This window comes from Sparus aurata, chromosome 4 (assembly GCF_900880675.1).
Source record: "Sparus aurata chromosome 4, fSpaAur1.1, whole genome shotgun sequence".
Classification (NCBI taxonomy): domain Eukaryota; kingdom Metazoa; phylum Chordata; class Actinopteri; order Spariformes; family Sparidae; genus Sparus; species Sparus aurata.
The window spans coordinates 1,840,458-1,854,091 of NC_044190.1; the positions used below are offsets into that span (position 1 = coordinate 1,840,458).

Sequence of the window (13,634 nt, forward strand, 5' to 3'; positions counted from 1 at the left end):
AGTACCTGTTGTTAATTTTTTAATTAAAAAATTATAAATCTTTCCTGTAGGAAGTTCTAGTTCGACTTGAAATGTAAGCAAAGGTACTCAATGTGTATAAAATAGTGCAACCATAGTTAAGCTGAGAAAGTGCCATTGTTTCTGGGACTGCATGGTACATTTTTGTCTGACATAAACATAGACATGACCGCCGTCCCTCCGCCCTCCCGCTAGACGCGAGGGGGTAAACGTTGACACTGACCCCCCCTCCCTCCCCGGAGGAGAGTGCTACAACTCGCGGGCGCACAGTACACTGGCCAGGGTGAAGACCGGCTGTGCTGGGAGTTTACAGTCTCCGAAAGAGCGGTGCGTCAGACATCGGCTACCCGCCTCCGCAGCTCCGACGGTGTTTCCGCGGCGCATCACCCTCCGACCCTCAAGCGAGGTCGCGGGTGAGAGGCTTCCAGCTGCTTGAGGCAGGGACCGAGAGGTCCGGCGAGGGACAGCGTTGAGTTGACTTTACTTGTCTCTCCAAGAAGAAATGAAAAATACTTAATTTTTGCACAACAAAAATTCATTTTACAAAGTAGAATCCTTATGTTGAACAAAATTATAATATAAGAAAGTATCCAAAAAACTGTATTTCACAGAAAGGTAATCCAAAATATTCTTAATTAACAATCAAAAAAAAAAGCTGTATCGAGCCAAACTAATTGTAAGGCATCCTCCTTCCGTCACAACTGCTGACTAATCAACTTTTTACATGTGACTTATCGATTATGACACTAGGAGGCGCACTTTACCACTAAAGGCCTAGTAATACACCCACAGTACACAAAACATCAGCAGCTAATAGTATAAAAGGTACAATTAGTCAACAATTATCATCAACAATAATAAAGTATGTTATGGTGACTTTGGCTCTTACAGGTATGATCTTGTTACCCTCAACTGTTGAGTTATGGGTAATGACTATGTCAATTTTGAATGTATTTTTTCTTTGTCTTTTAGGTGTTAGCAACAGCAGCTGACATTGAACACTACCGCCACATCCTAACTTCGTGGCTGGAATGGCAGCGTTCTTTTCAAGCTATTACAACTTTAATCTGGTGTACTAGGAGCAAGCATCTTGCACACTGGAATTCATTCAAAGGTAACTTTGTGATGAAGTAGAATTCTGGTGGATCATTATTTTGTAAAGTTTGCCATCATGAGTAACGGATAAAATGTTATTTTGACTCGCCAGCACAAATAAACAATCAAGACCATTTTCAAGCCAGGGACATGCTGCATTATAATGGAGTGTATGGCACAAGTATAAATGTATGTACGAGTTACCAACAAGTAGTGATGTAGTTGCATGGACATAACCCTGGGCATAGAGTCCTTTAATTGGAGATCTCCCAACCAGCCCAACAACAGCATCAGCAAACTGGGACAACTACTGAAGAACATTTTAAACCACAACACACATGCAAAACATTTTTTTTGTAATCCACACCAGACTACATATTAACTGAATATTTAGTGATTTTTTTTTTTTACCTGCTTTATGATGCCTTCAGACCACTCCTTATTTTGGAACAATTTAGTTTGTTACAGAATAGCAGTATAACTACAAAATAGTTCCAATGTAAGAAGGGGTCTAAGAGCACCGGGAAGCAGCAAAATACACTAAATATGGTGTATTCTGTTGTGAATACTAAAAATGTTATGTTGGTGTGTTTTGTTTGATGCCATTGTTGTCCTTCCAAGCCCGGGCCAGTCGGGAAATCTCCAACCAGAGTACCTGCTGCCTGAGGTTATGTTGATGCAACTATATTACTACTGGTCAGTAACTCATACAATCTTGTGACAAGAACTCCAAGCTATCCCTTTAACCATTTTGACATTTCCACTGTATTAGTCATTGCATTGTAGAGCCACTTCCTGGTTCAGCTTGCCTGGACAGCACAACTGAAATGATAATGAAAAATTACTACCGACCTAGTTGTTCTTAATTTTTTTTTTATGTTTTGCAGTTTTTTATATTGGATTGGCAAATGATTAGCTTGTCTCGCACAACCTGATATTCTGCTCTTTCTTGTGGAGCAGCTGTGAGCACAGTTTTTTCATGAAGTTTCATTTCATGTGATTTTGTGATTTCAGATGTTTCATTGGACTCAACCCCACCAGTGGCACCAAGATGGCAAAACTGGTCAGCCAAAGAAGTGGGAAGGTGCATGAGAATGTGGCAGGACGGTCTCATCTTTTCCCACATGCCCCCCCCTCCTCCTCGCTCCATCCACCTAAGGTGTGGATTGACGCACTGATTGATGGGCGGCGCTGCGCGCTTATTTATACTGGCCTGGTCACACCTGCGATCCCTTTCTCCTTTCCGGTTCTGCTCATCCTCCGTGGTGGCTGTGGCCCGGCGTGGCAGAGCTGGTGCAGGTGTTTGAGCCTTTGTGGCGTGTCGGAGTGTGGTGGAGCCCGGTTCGGCGTGGCGGATCATCTTGGCGCACGTTTCCTCTCGTTGCACAACAGGTATGCGCACCGCTGTCCTCCTTCCCACTTAGTGTGCCGCAGGGCGCATCGGTGACACGGTTCTCCTTTTTGTTGCTGTAGTGTGGCAGGCTGCTGTTGCCGTGGGGCCCGCGTTGCTCCGCTGGAAGCCCTCCTGGGTGTGGTTGTGCGTCCTCGTGGTAAGTCGGCGTTGTCCGTCCTCCTCTTTCCCTTCTAACCGCTGCTCGACCCCCGGCTAATTGTTAACATTCTGTGCCACAGTTTGGATCAGGCAGAAGCCGTGTAATAACTCTGCTACCTGGCCTGCTGTGACACTGCGCCGGTGAGGTCCATTTAAACATTCATTCATCGCCACGGCTCCCTGGACGACGCTGCTGTTTTGTGTGGCTCCATTGTTTGGCTGCTGCTGATTTTAGGCAGCTGTTTTGGTGTCATTTAAAAGAAATTATTTTTGTTGTTTTCTTTTTTTGGGGGTTTTCTGAATTGAGGTTGGGTCCAGCATCCCCCTCACAGAGCTGTCATCAGAGCCCTAACGCTGGGCTCTCTGGGGGCTGCTGCATGGGTTTATTGATTTGAGGAAAAGCTTGATTTATTAATTTGTTTATTGTTAAGTGTAAATTTGAGTTTCTTTGTATTATTTTTCATCGTTTTTGTTTAATTGTATTTGAAGATTTAATTGGTTATTTTGGGTTCCTTTTTTTTATAATACTTTATTGTTGGTGTGTGTGTGTGTGTGTGTGTGTCTGTGTGTGTGTGAGAGATACCAGCCAGACTGTGAGGCCATTTTAATTTTCCCTCTCTCCTTGTGGACAGGTGCTGGAGCTCAGAGCGGCGACCCAATCCCTGGTGGCGGGTTCTTCACTTCTCAGTTGCGTGGGTGTGCAGTGTCACGGGTGATATTATTATTTTGGTTTGTTTCTCCCTCCTCTTTGGTTTCAGGCCGCCGTGGCAAGCCCAGCTCTGTCCATCCCCTTTTTGTGGCCCAGTGATTAATGTGAGATGGCTTGTTAAATTTTGAAACTAAAAAAAAACCCATTGTACAATAAAAGTATTTCTATATTTTGAACACTGTCTCCTGCCCAGTGGTGATTTACGAACCTGTGACCTTATAGTCTCCTAGTAAAACAGTAACTACTTCCTGTGGCGAAATTCCCCAGGTGGCGTTGTTCGGCAACACTCACCCCTAGCTTCCACCTCGCCACAAGAAGAAGAACAGCTCAGTCAATCCTCACGTCTCCTCTCTCCTCAGGCAATTAATGGACTTTGAATGGCTTTGAGCGTAAGTCATATGCAAAAGATGAGGATTCTTGTCTTCCCCACTATATGAGTGGACATTGTTCTTAAAGGGAAATTTTGCAGATTTTCAACCATATCTCTATCTTTCCGAGTTAGGGATATAGTGTGAATAACGGATTTAGCAGCCGCAGCTGCAAAATCTGTTGTTCTTCCGGCACCAGCGCTGTCATGACGGAGCTGGTGCCGGAAGAACAACAGAGCACCCCAGAGATATGGAGAACATCGGCAACAACAGCAGGCGTTTTTCACACTATATCCCTAACTCGGATAGATAGAGTTAATGTTGAAGATTGGCAACATTCCCATTTAATCTTTTGTTTACACTGTAGTTTATTTTGAGTCAATCTGTTATACACCGTTCTTCTGCTGCAAATACTCACTACCTCACCAAATCCATAGCTGTAAGTTGTCCCATTACAAATACACTGTTTATTTCTGTTTGGGTAACTTTTGCCAGAAACTACAGTGCCCAGCTGTTTTAGGAGTATTTTCATGACCTGTTTTCATGACCTGTTTTTTAAAGGAATTGTTTGACATTGACATTTTGGGAAATACTCCTATTCCTATTTCTGGTGGAGAGTTGGATGAGAAGATCGATACCACGTCCATTAAAGGCACATAACGCCCAGTAAAAAGGTTAAAAAGTGAGATTTAAAGGTGCTAGTAGGCAGATTTTGTTACTTTTGACAAAGCCAGGCTAGCTGTTTCCCCGTTTCCAGTCTGTGCTTTATTTGACTAACCAGCTTCTGTTTGAAGTTCTGATACATGTTGTAAAACTATTGAGTTTTAATTAAAGTTTTGTAATAGCTGAACAGTCACTATTGACATTAAATTAGTTTATTTATGTGCTCAAATAGACAAGGGATGGGAGACTGGCAGGTGGTGTGTGCCAACCCCGCAGGCTGGGATCCCACTGGTGAGCACTCTCCCTCCCTGCGGGGTTAGAGGACGCAGCGAGCGGTCCGCTGCCCCCCCCACCCAGTACCCCGGGGAGCGCACCGTGCACAGTGCACCGCGAGGAACCGGCGAGAAAATATAGGCTGCCTCAACTGAATTGTGTTACAAGTATTACTCGCACACATGCCCCTAAATACATTTTTACAATTGGCATATGTGGCAAGTGGAGGGTAATAAGGTGTCACCGACAACGCCACCTGGGGAGTTTCGCCCCAGGAAATAGTTAATTGTGGAAAAGAAATAATTGATTACCTTTATTACAGGTCGCACAGTCCGAAATTACCACAGGCGAGAGACGTTTTTAGAAAAATCTAAACAGTTTTATTTAACAGTTAATTAATAAGACAGACATCATTGGCTGACTCACTTGCTGCTAGGCTGTGGCCAAATGAAGGGGTGAACAGGGCTGAGGTTACCTTGGTGCCCGAAATCAAATCAAGGGAGGGAGAATTACCAAAAAGCACCCGTGACACTGCACACACACACATTCGTGAAGAAAAGGGTCCACCACCAGGGATTAGGTCACCGTCAGGGGCCCACAGCACCTGTCCACAAACAAAAAGAATATAACCAAGCCTCACAGTCCTAGCACAGCCACTTTAACACACACACACACACACACAATACATTAATTGAATAACAATACATTAATTGAATAACAGGGAAATAAACAAAGACCCAAATCAAGAAAAAGGTTATTAAACCATGTTAACTAAATAAATAGAGAGGAGTCTCATTCCCAAAACACAATACAAATCTTAATTATATTAATTAATGAAGTTCCCAGGGGCAGCAATCTAAGCCCCAGTGCCAGCTCCGCTACAAGCCTCTGAGGTCAATTGACCTCCGACGCAGCTCCGAAGAGCCGAGGAGACACAAAACACAGTTGCAGTATAACCAAAACAGCAGTAGGTCCAGGAGGTGATGGCTTCCGTGTCTTTAGACCTCACCGGCACAGCGTCGTGGAGAGTCAGAATAAATATTCTAAGGCAACACACAAAATAGCAATCAGCTGGAGGCGGAACAACAGAATGGAAAGCGAGGAGCGGACAACGCCGACTTACCACGTGGAGAACACAACGACACCCAGATGGGCTTCCAGAAGGACGACCCAGCCCCACGGCACCAGCAGTCTGCCACACTGCAGCGGAGACAACTGTGTCACATTTACACAATCGACAAGTGAGTGGGGAGAAGAGGCAGCGGTGCGCTTTACCGCGCCTTACCTGTGCGCTGCAGAGATAACGTGCGTCTGCAGAGATAACGTGCATCTGCAGAGATAACGTGCATCTGTGGTAAAGATGCCAAGGACGCTCCAACGCCAGCAGAGCCACACCACCTGAGCTCCACCACGCTGACATCCACTCCGCCACCACTGAGGACGAGCAGAACGGCAAAAGGAGAGGGCGCGCCAGGTAAAACCACCTGCTATATAGAGGAGTGACCGCCCATCAATCAGTGCACCAGAGAGACACAGCGCCCCGCTGTGAGGAGGGGTGAGGGTGCTCAGGCTACATCTGCCCCCCCCTTTTGCATCGTCGACCCGACGATGGACAGAAACCACAGTCAACACCAAGGTCTGAAAACAACCACTTGAGAATTAGACGCAGGGTCAGGGGGTCGGTTGGCCGCATGGCCCTGAGGGCCAGCTGGCCGAGGAAGATGGTGGACATTTGGATGACTGCCAGCAGTAGGACGATTGGTTCGACGCAGGGACTGCTGACTGGTACTAGGCTGGTCAGCCGGGGACAAAGTGGGAGCTGGCTGTGATGAATTCCCATGGTCCAAAGGTGTCGCTGATCTGGACACGGCCTGGTGCGGCATCACAATGGGAGCAGAAGAAGCATCACGACTTGCTGCAAGCGGCAGCACAGCAGTGGGTAGCACAGGTGTCTCAGGTACTAAAAACCAAAGGTCACTGCTGGGGGAGTCATCAACAGAAGCTGCCAGAGGAAGCAAAACTGGTGAAGACGGCGCCGGGGGTGGAAAAGCTACTGCCTCAGGGTGGACCACAGCCTTCAGCATATCTCGGTGCACCTTCCGAGTCCTATCCAGGTCATCCACGGGGGCCACTGTATAAACTGCTCCCTCATCAGCAGGAGCCCTCACAACCTGGTGGACCATAGAGTTCCAGAGGTCTTGGATCTTATGTCGGCCTCTCACACCATGGTCCCTCAAGTACACCAACTGTCCCACCGGTAGAGGTGCATCCCGGACACGTTGATCATGTCTCTCTTTGCGTCTGCCAGCTGCAGCCAACAATCGCCCATGAGCACCCTCAAAAGCAACTTTAAGTCTGGCTCGATGTTCAGCAACCCAGTCCTGTACCTCACCAGGCACTGGATCCTGAACACGACCAAGCAGGAAGTCCACAGGAAGACGAGGCTCCTGCCCAAACATTAGGTAAAACGGTGACTCACCGGTGCTCTGATGTGGTGTGGTGTTGTAGCAAAAGAGCACCTGCGGCAGACAAGAAGCCCAGTCCCGTTTCCGGGAAGCTGGCAAGGTACGCAAAAGGTTATGGAGGGTTCGATTAAACCTTTCGCATTGGCCATTACCCGCTGGATGGTAGGGGGTAGTACGGGACTTGGCAACACTGTACAGAGCGCAGAGCTGATGGATCAAGGAACTCTCAAAACTCCTGCCCTGGTCCGAGTGCAGGCGACTAGGAACACCAAACTTGTAGAACCATTCGGAGACCACAACCTGGGCCACCGTTGAAGCCCGTTGGTCCCGGGTAGGGACAGCCACTGTAAACTTACTAAACACATCCGTTAACACCAAAACGTTTTCCAGCCCATTGCGAGAGGGTTCAAGCAATGTAAAATCAATGGCCACGATCTCGTTTGGCCGAGATGCAAGCAGGTGGCCCATATAACTATGTGGGACCCGTCCTGAGTCCTTGGCTATTTGACAGCGCTCACACTGTTGGACCCAGTTCTTAATATCTGATGCCATCCCTGGCCAATAGCCACGTTGCCGGACTAACTCAATAGTCCTCTCTATGCCCTGGTGACCATGCTCCTGATGGAGCTGATGCAGTGTTTCCTGCTTGAGCACAGCAGGCAAGACCAGTTGAAGGAACTCTTCCCCGCCGTCAGAACGAAAGACCCGGCGGAAGAGCACCCCATCTTCTTCAACCAGACGGTCCCATTGACGCAAAAGTGCAGTTGCTGGATGGGAAAGCTGCCGCCTCTCAGCTGAGGTGGGAAGCGACCCACGATGCCAAAAAAACAAAACCTCCTTCAGCAGGGGGTCATCCTCCTGCATGCCGCGGAGGTCAGATGCAGAGTGGGATGGAAGAATGGAGACCAAAGACTGAGTGGCAGACACAACAGGACCCAGATGTAGATTTGACTGAATGCTGTTGGGGACCAAAGTGCCAGGCAAAAGTGGGGGGGCCAAACAAGGGGCAGGTACGTACTGTCGTGACAGTGCGTCGGCATTCCTGTTGCTGCGCCCAGAACGATATTTAATTTCCAGATCAAAAACAGCAAGCTCAGCAGCCCACCTATGTTCTACAGCTCCAAGTTTAGCAGACTGAAGGTGACTCAACGGGTTATTATCTGTGTACACAACACATTTATGTCCCAACAAATACTCCCGGAACTTCTCTGTAACGGCCCACTTGAGCGCAAGAAATTCCAGCTTCATAGAGCTGTAGTTGGACATATTGCGCTCAGTGGGCCGAAGACCCCTACTAGCATAAGCCACTGGTCTCACACCACTATCTGTCTCCTGTGAAAGCACAGCTCCAAGCCCACTATGGCTGGCATCAGTCTCAAGAATAAAGGGGCGTGAAAAGTCCGCGTAGGCCAGCACGGGGGCGGAGACCAGCTTGGACTTCAGAGCATTAAAGCTCCCCTCACACAGAGGCGTCCAAGCCGCCCCCAGTGCCTGACCTGACCCCTTTCTCGACTTAGTTCCAGCGAGATCAGCCACCAACTGATGCAAAGGCTTGGCCAGCTTTGCAAAACCATCAACAAAGCGCCGATAGTAACTAGCAAAACCCAAAAAGGAGCGCAGCTCTGAGATGTGACGGGGGCGCTGCCAATTAGCCACAGCCTCAACTTTTTTGGGATCTGTAGAAACTCCCTGACTCGAAATGACATGCCCCAAGTACAACACCTGCTGCTGGAAAAATGCACACTTTTCAGGTTTGGCTTTGAGGCCTTCTCTCTGAAGCCGATCGAGCACCATCTCCAGCCGCTGCAGATGTTGCTCAACAGAAGATGAGTAGATGATTATATCATCCAGGTACAGCAGCAGGGATTGACCCTGCTGATCTCCGAACATCCGCTGCATCAGCCGCTGGAAGGTGCTCGGGGCGTTGCAGAGGCCAAAAGGCATCCGGTTAAATTCAAAAAGACCAAAGGGGGTACAAAAGGCAGTCTTGGAACGGTCCTGCTCAGCCACCGGCACCTGATTGTACCCGCTGGCCAGGTCGATGGTGGAAAACCAGCGGGCCCCCGAAAGGGCGTCCAAACTTTCCTCAATGCGAGGCAGTGGGAAAGCATCCTTTCGGGTCTTGCTGTTGAGTAACCGATAGTCCACACACAGCCGCAAGCCACCGTCCTTCTTCCTCACCAAAACAATAGGGGACGCATAAGGACTACTGCTCTCACGGATGACTTGTGACTCAAGAAGCTGGTTAATGTGGGTCTTTACGACCTCGTACTCTGAGGGAGGGATGCGGCGATACCTCTGCCGTACAGGGACATCATCGAGCAGACGTATATCGTGCGAGATAAGATCGGTGCACCCTAAATCCCCATCATTAACTGCAAAGACAGAGCCATACTTCTCCAGCAAAGACCTCACACTGGTCTGTTCCTGCTCAGTTAAGGCAGATGAATCTAATGATCCTATTCTATCGAGGACTGTAGGGGTGGCTACCTGGGAGGACACCGTCGCTACGGCTGACCCCAACTCAGTCACCCCTGCAGGCAAGCTAACAACCTGAGCAGCATTCAGGACACCAAGGCTAGTCCGGGGGTAAAGGAGGACTTCCGCTTCTCCAACGTTGACGACTGGAACACACACAGTACCATGAACAACCTTTAACAGGCATGGGGAAGCCAACAACCCTGCTGGTAACCCGGACTCGGGAGGCTCGAATAAAACACTCTGACTAGCAAACTGCTCTGAACAGGTACCAGTGACCAGCTTCATCATGCCACCGGGTATCCGCACCACCCGCTTGCCTCGGACCCTGACGGCACCAGTGAGGCTCGAGATGACCTGGGTTGAAGACTGGTGGCACTTCTGGAGGGCGGCCAGGACTGGGCCAGGCGCCCCTGACACAAAGGGTGATTCAAACAGCGAAGACCCAAGCACACCAAAGAGCTCTTGATAACATCTGCGAATTACGTTCATTCCCAGGATTCCAGGAACAAAAGATGAAGCACCAGGGGGGTCTTTCACAACAAGGATGCCACAGCAGGGCACCACCTTGCCACACAGTTCCACGTCGAGCTCCAAATAACCAATGTACGGGATGGCTAAGCCATTAGCTGCACGCAGCTGTAGCCACTGACAAGAACGAAGGCGATCATGGCCCCAAGGTTCAAACTGGGCCAAAAAGAAGCTTTCAGTAATGGTGGAAACCATGGAACCAGTATCCACCAGACATTTGACACCAATTCCCCCAATGGACACGTTAATATTTGGACAGGAAGCAATCAGCTCCGCTGCTGCACCTGGCTGTGAGCCTAGGGACTCCCCAACTGAGCTGTGGCTCGGCAGCTCAGCGGGCTTCAGTTTCCCGACTGCTGGGAAGAACGAGAAGACATGACAGCATGTGGATTGAAACCAGTGACAGAGTTAGCACGCCGGCGGGGAAGAACTCGCTCACCGTCACACTCACGGGCAAAATGGCCAGGCTGTTGGCACCTCCTGCAAACAACAGGGCCAGAACGGGACCCCGGACCCGATGGAGGAGGGGCCTGCAAAGCAGCTACTGTCTGGGCTAGCTGGTTCAGCTGCTCCTGCTGACGTTTCAAGAGGTCCATTACTGCTCCCAATCCTGGCTCTTGGGGAGCAACTTGAGGGACTTGATGGAAACGGCCCTGCACTCCATATTGGAGACCATAAGATGTTGGTAATGAAGAGCTGCGACCCCTAGAGCCCCCTGGAAGACCCTCTCTCTCCCATCTAATAGCCTCACTACGCAGCCCCAACCGGGTGATGGTGGGCTGGCGACGAACTAGCTGCTTAAGCTCACGACGAAGGGAGCTGTCAAGGACATGCTCTATGAACTGATCCCTAAGAAGAACGTCAGCATTGGGCATTCCATCAGGCGCCTGCCGCTCAACCTGGGCCATTAAAGCCATAAGAGCTAGTGAGAATTCCTGCAGTGTCTCCCCTTCCTGTTGGTGGCGAGAAAAGAAAGCCTGCTGTAAGGTGACATATGCCTGGCTACAACCATACAGCTCCTTTAAGATGGCAAGAATCTGGGCTGGATCTCTCTGCTCTGCGGCAGAGCGAAACTTGATCTCTTCCTTCGCCTCTCCCTCCAAGTGGTCAAAGATAAACAATGCCTGCTCTGCAGCAGGAAGGTGCCGAGCACGCGCACATGCCTGAAACTCTTCTACCCACTCAACAATGCCTATACCCGATTTACCATTAAACATGGGACACTTACGATCTCGTGGGATCACAACCAACCGCTCTGCGAGAGCAGCCGAGACACCGACAGCGGGGGCATGACCAGCCGGACCAGCAGAGGTTGAAGCTGCCCCAGCAGGGCCCCCTGGGGAAGCAGCACGCTCCTGGTGGAGTCGCTCGTTGTCCGCCCTGAGCTGCAACACCAGCTCCTTAAGCTGTTGTACCTCCTCATCCATGTTGCCTGGAAAACACTACAAGATAATATGAAACATGGAACACTGGACTGAACACTGCTGTTTTGGCTATACCACTGTACAAATACCGACGTCAATGGGAAAAACAAAACAAAAAGATAAATACCTATAACAAAAAAAAACGTCTCTGACCCTTTAAAATGTGGTGATCCTGCCGACAACGCCAAATTGTGGCAAGTGGAGGGTAATAAGGTGTCACCGACAACGCCACCTGGGGAGTTTCGCCCCAGGAAATAGTTAATTGTGGAAAAGAAATAATTGATTACCTTTATTACAGGTCGCACAGTCCGAAATTACCACAGGCGAGAGACGTTTTTAGAAAAATCTAAACAGTTTTATTCAACAGTTAATTAATAAGACAGACATCATTGGCTGACTCACTTGCTGCTAGGCTGTGGCCAAATGAAGGGGTGAACAGGGCTGAGGTTACCTTGGTGCCCGAAATCAAATCAAGGGAGGGAGAATTACCAAAAAGCACCCGTGACACTGCACACACACACATTCGTGAAGAAAAGGGTCCACCACCAGGGATTAGGTCACCGTCAGGGGCCCACAGCACATGTCCACAAACAAAAAGAATATAACCAAGCCTCACAGTCCTAGCACAGCCACTTTAACACACACACACACACAATACATTAATTGAATAACAATACATTAATTGAATAACAGGGAAATAAACAAAGACCCAAATCAAGAAAAAGGTTATTAAACCATGTTAACTAAATAAATAGAGAGGAGTCTCATTCCCAAAACACAATACAAATCTTAATTATATTAATTAATGAAGTTCCCAGGGGCAGCAATCTAAGCCCCAGTGCCAGCTCCGCTACAAGCCTCTGAGGTCAATTGACCTCCGACGCAGCTCCGAAGAGCCGAGGAGACACAAAACACAGTTGCAGTATAACCAAAACAGCAGTAGGTCCAGGAGGTGATGGCTTCCGTGTCTTTAGACCTCACCGGCACAGCGTCGTGGAGAGTCAGAATAAATATTCTAAGGCAACACACAAAATAGCAATCAGCTGGAGGCGGAACAACAGAATGGAAAGCGAGGAGCGGACAACGCCGACTTACCACGTGGAGAACACAACGACACCCAGATGGGCTTCCAGAAGGACGACCCAGCCCCACGGCACCAGCAGTCTGCCACACTGCAGCGGAGACAACTGTGTCACATTTACACAATCGACAAGTGAGTGGGGAGAAGAGGCAGCGGTGCGCTTTACCGCGCCTTACCTGTGCGCTGCAGAGATAACGTGCGTCTGCAGAGATAACGTGCATCTGCAGAGATAACGTGCATCTGTGGTAAAGATGCCAAGGACGCTCCAACGCCAGCAGAGCCACACCACCTGAGCTCCACCACGCTGACATCCACTCCGCCACCACTGAGGACGAGCAGAACGGCAAAAGGAGAGGGCGCGCCAGGTAAAACCACCTGCTATATAGAGGAGTGACCGCCCATCAATCAGTGCACCAGAGAGACACAGCGCCCCGCTGTGAGGAGGGGTGAGGGTGCTCAGGCTACACATACATCTATTTTTAGTAGCAAATGCGAGTTAAGCGCTGGCACTGTCGAGCCCTAACGTTATGTACAGCTGTTATCGCTAGCTTAACTCCCCGGCCATCTCTTTAACTTTAGCTGTAGCACATACCAATTTACAGTTTTACTTACCTTTATGAATCTTAACTTTACACCAAACCAGTCCGTTCAGCAATCAGGAACCATTCCAGCTAGTGGAGCCGTATATTTTCCTGCTTTTTTGGCCTTTGCCAATCACACTGATGGAAAAGTGTTAAAGTGCTAAAGTCAAAAAGAAAAAGAATCTGGATTTTGGAGTTAGTTGAACCAATGTTAAAATGATAAAGTTATTTTTCAATAGACATATTTTTTGTTTTTGTGAGAAAAAGGGTGGGTGGTGGCAGTGGGGTATATTGGGTGCTCAGCACCCCTAAAGTTCTGACCCTAGAATCGCCCCTGGTTGTGACAGTCTTAAAGAACCTGTAGAGTTCTGTTCTTACCTTTACTCGGTACACGTA

At 48.8% G+C, this 13,634-nt stretch overlaps 1 long non-coding RNA gene across 1 annotated transcript; it reads left to right on the forward strand.

Annotated features, from left to right (window-relative positions):
- The first annotated feature begins 1,610 nt into the window (after nucleotides 1-1,610).
- On the forward strand, nucleotides 1,611-2,208 carry LOC115580005 (uncharacterized). Its single transcript, XR_003983784.1, has 2 exons — nucleotides 1,611-1,809; nucleotides 2,128-2,208. It is a non-coding gene; the product is annotated as an uncharacterized LOC115580005 (long non-coding RNA).
- The last annotated feature ends 11,426 nt before the right edge of the window (nucleotides 2,209-13,634 follow it).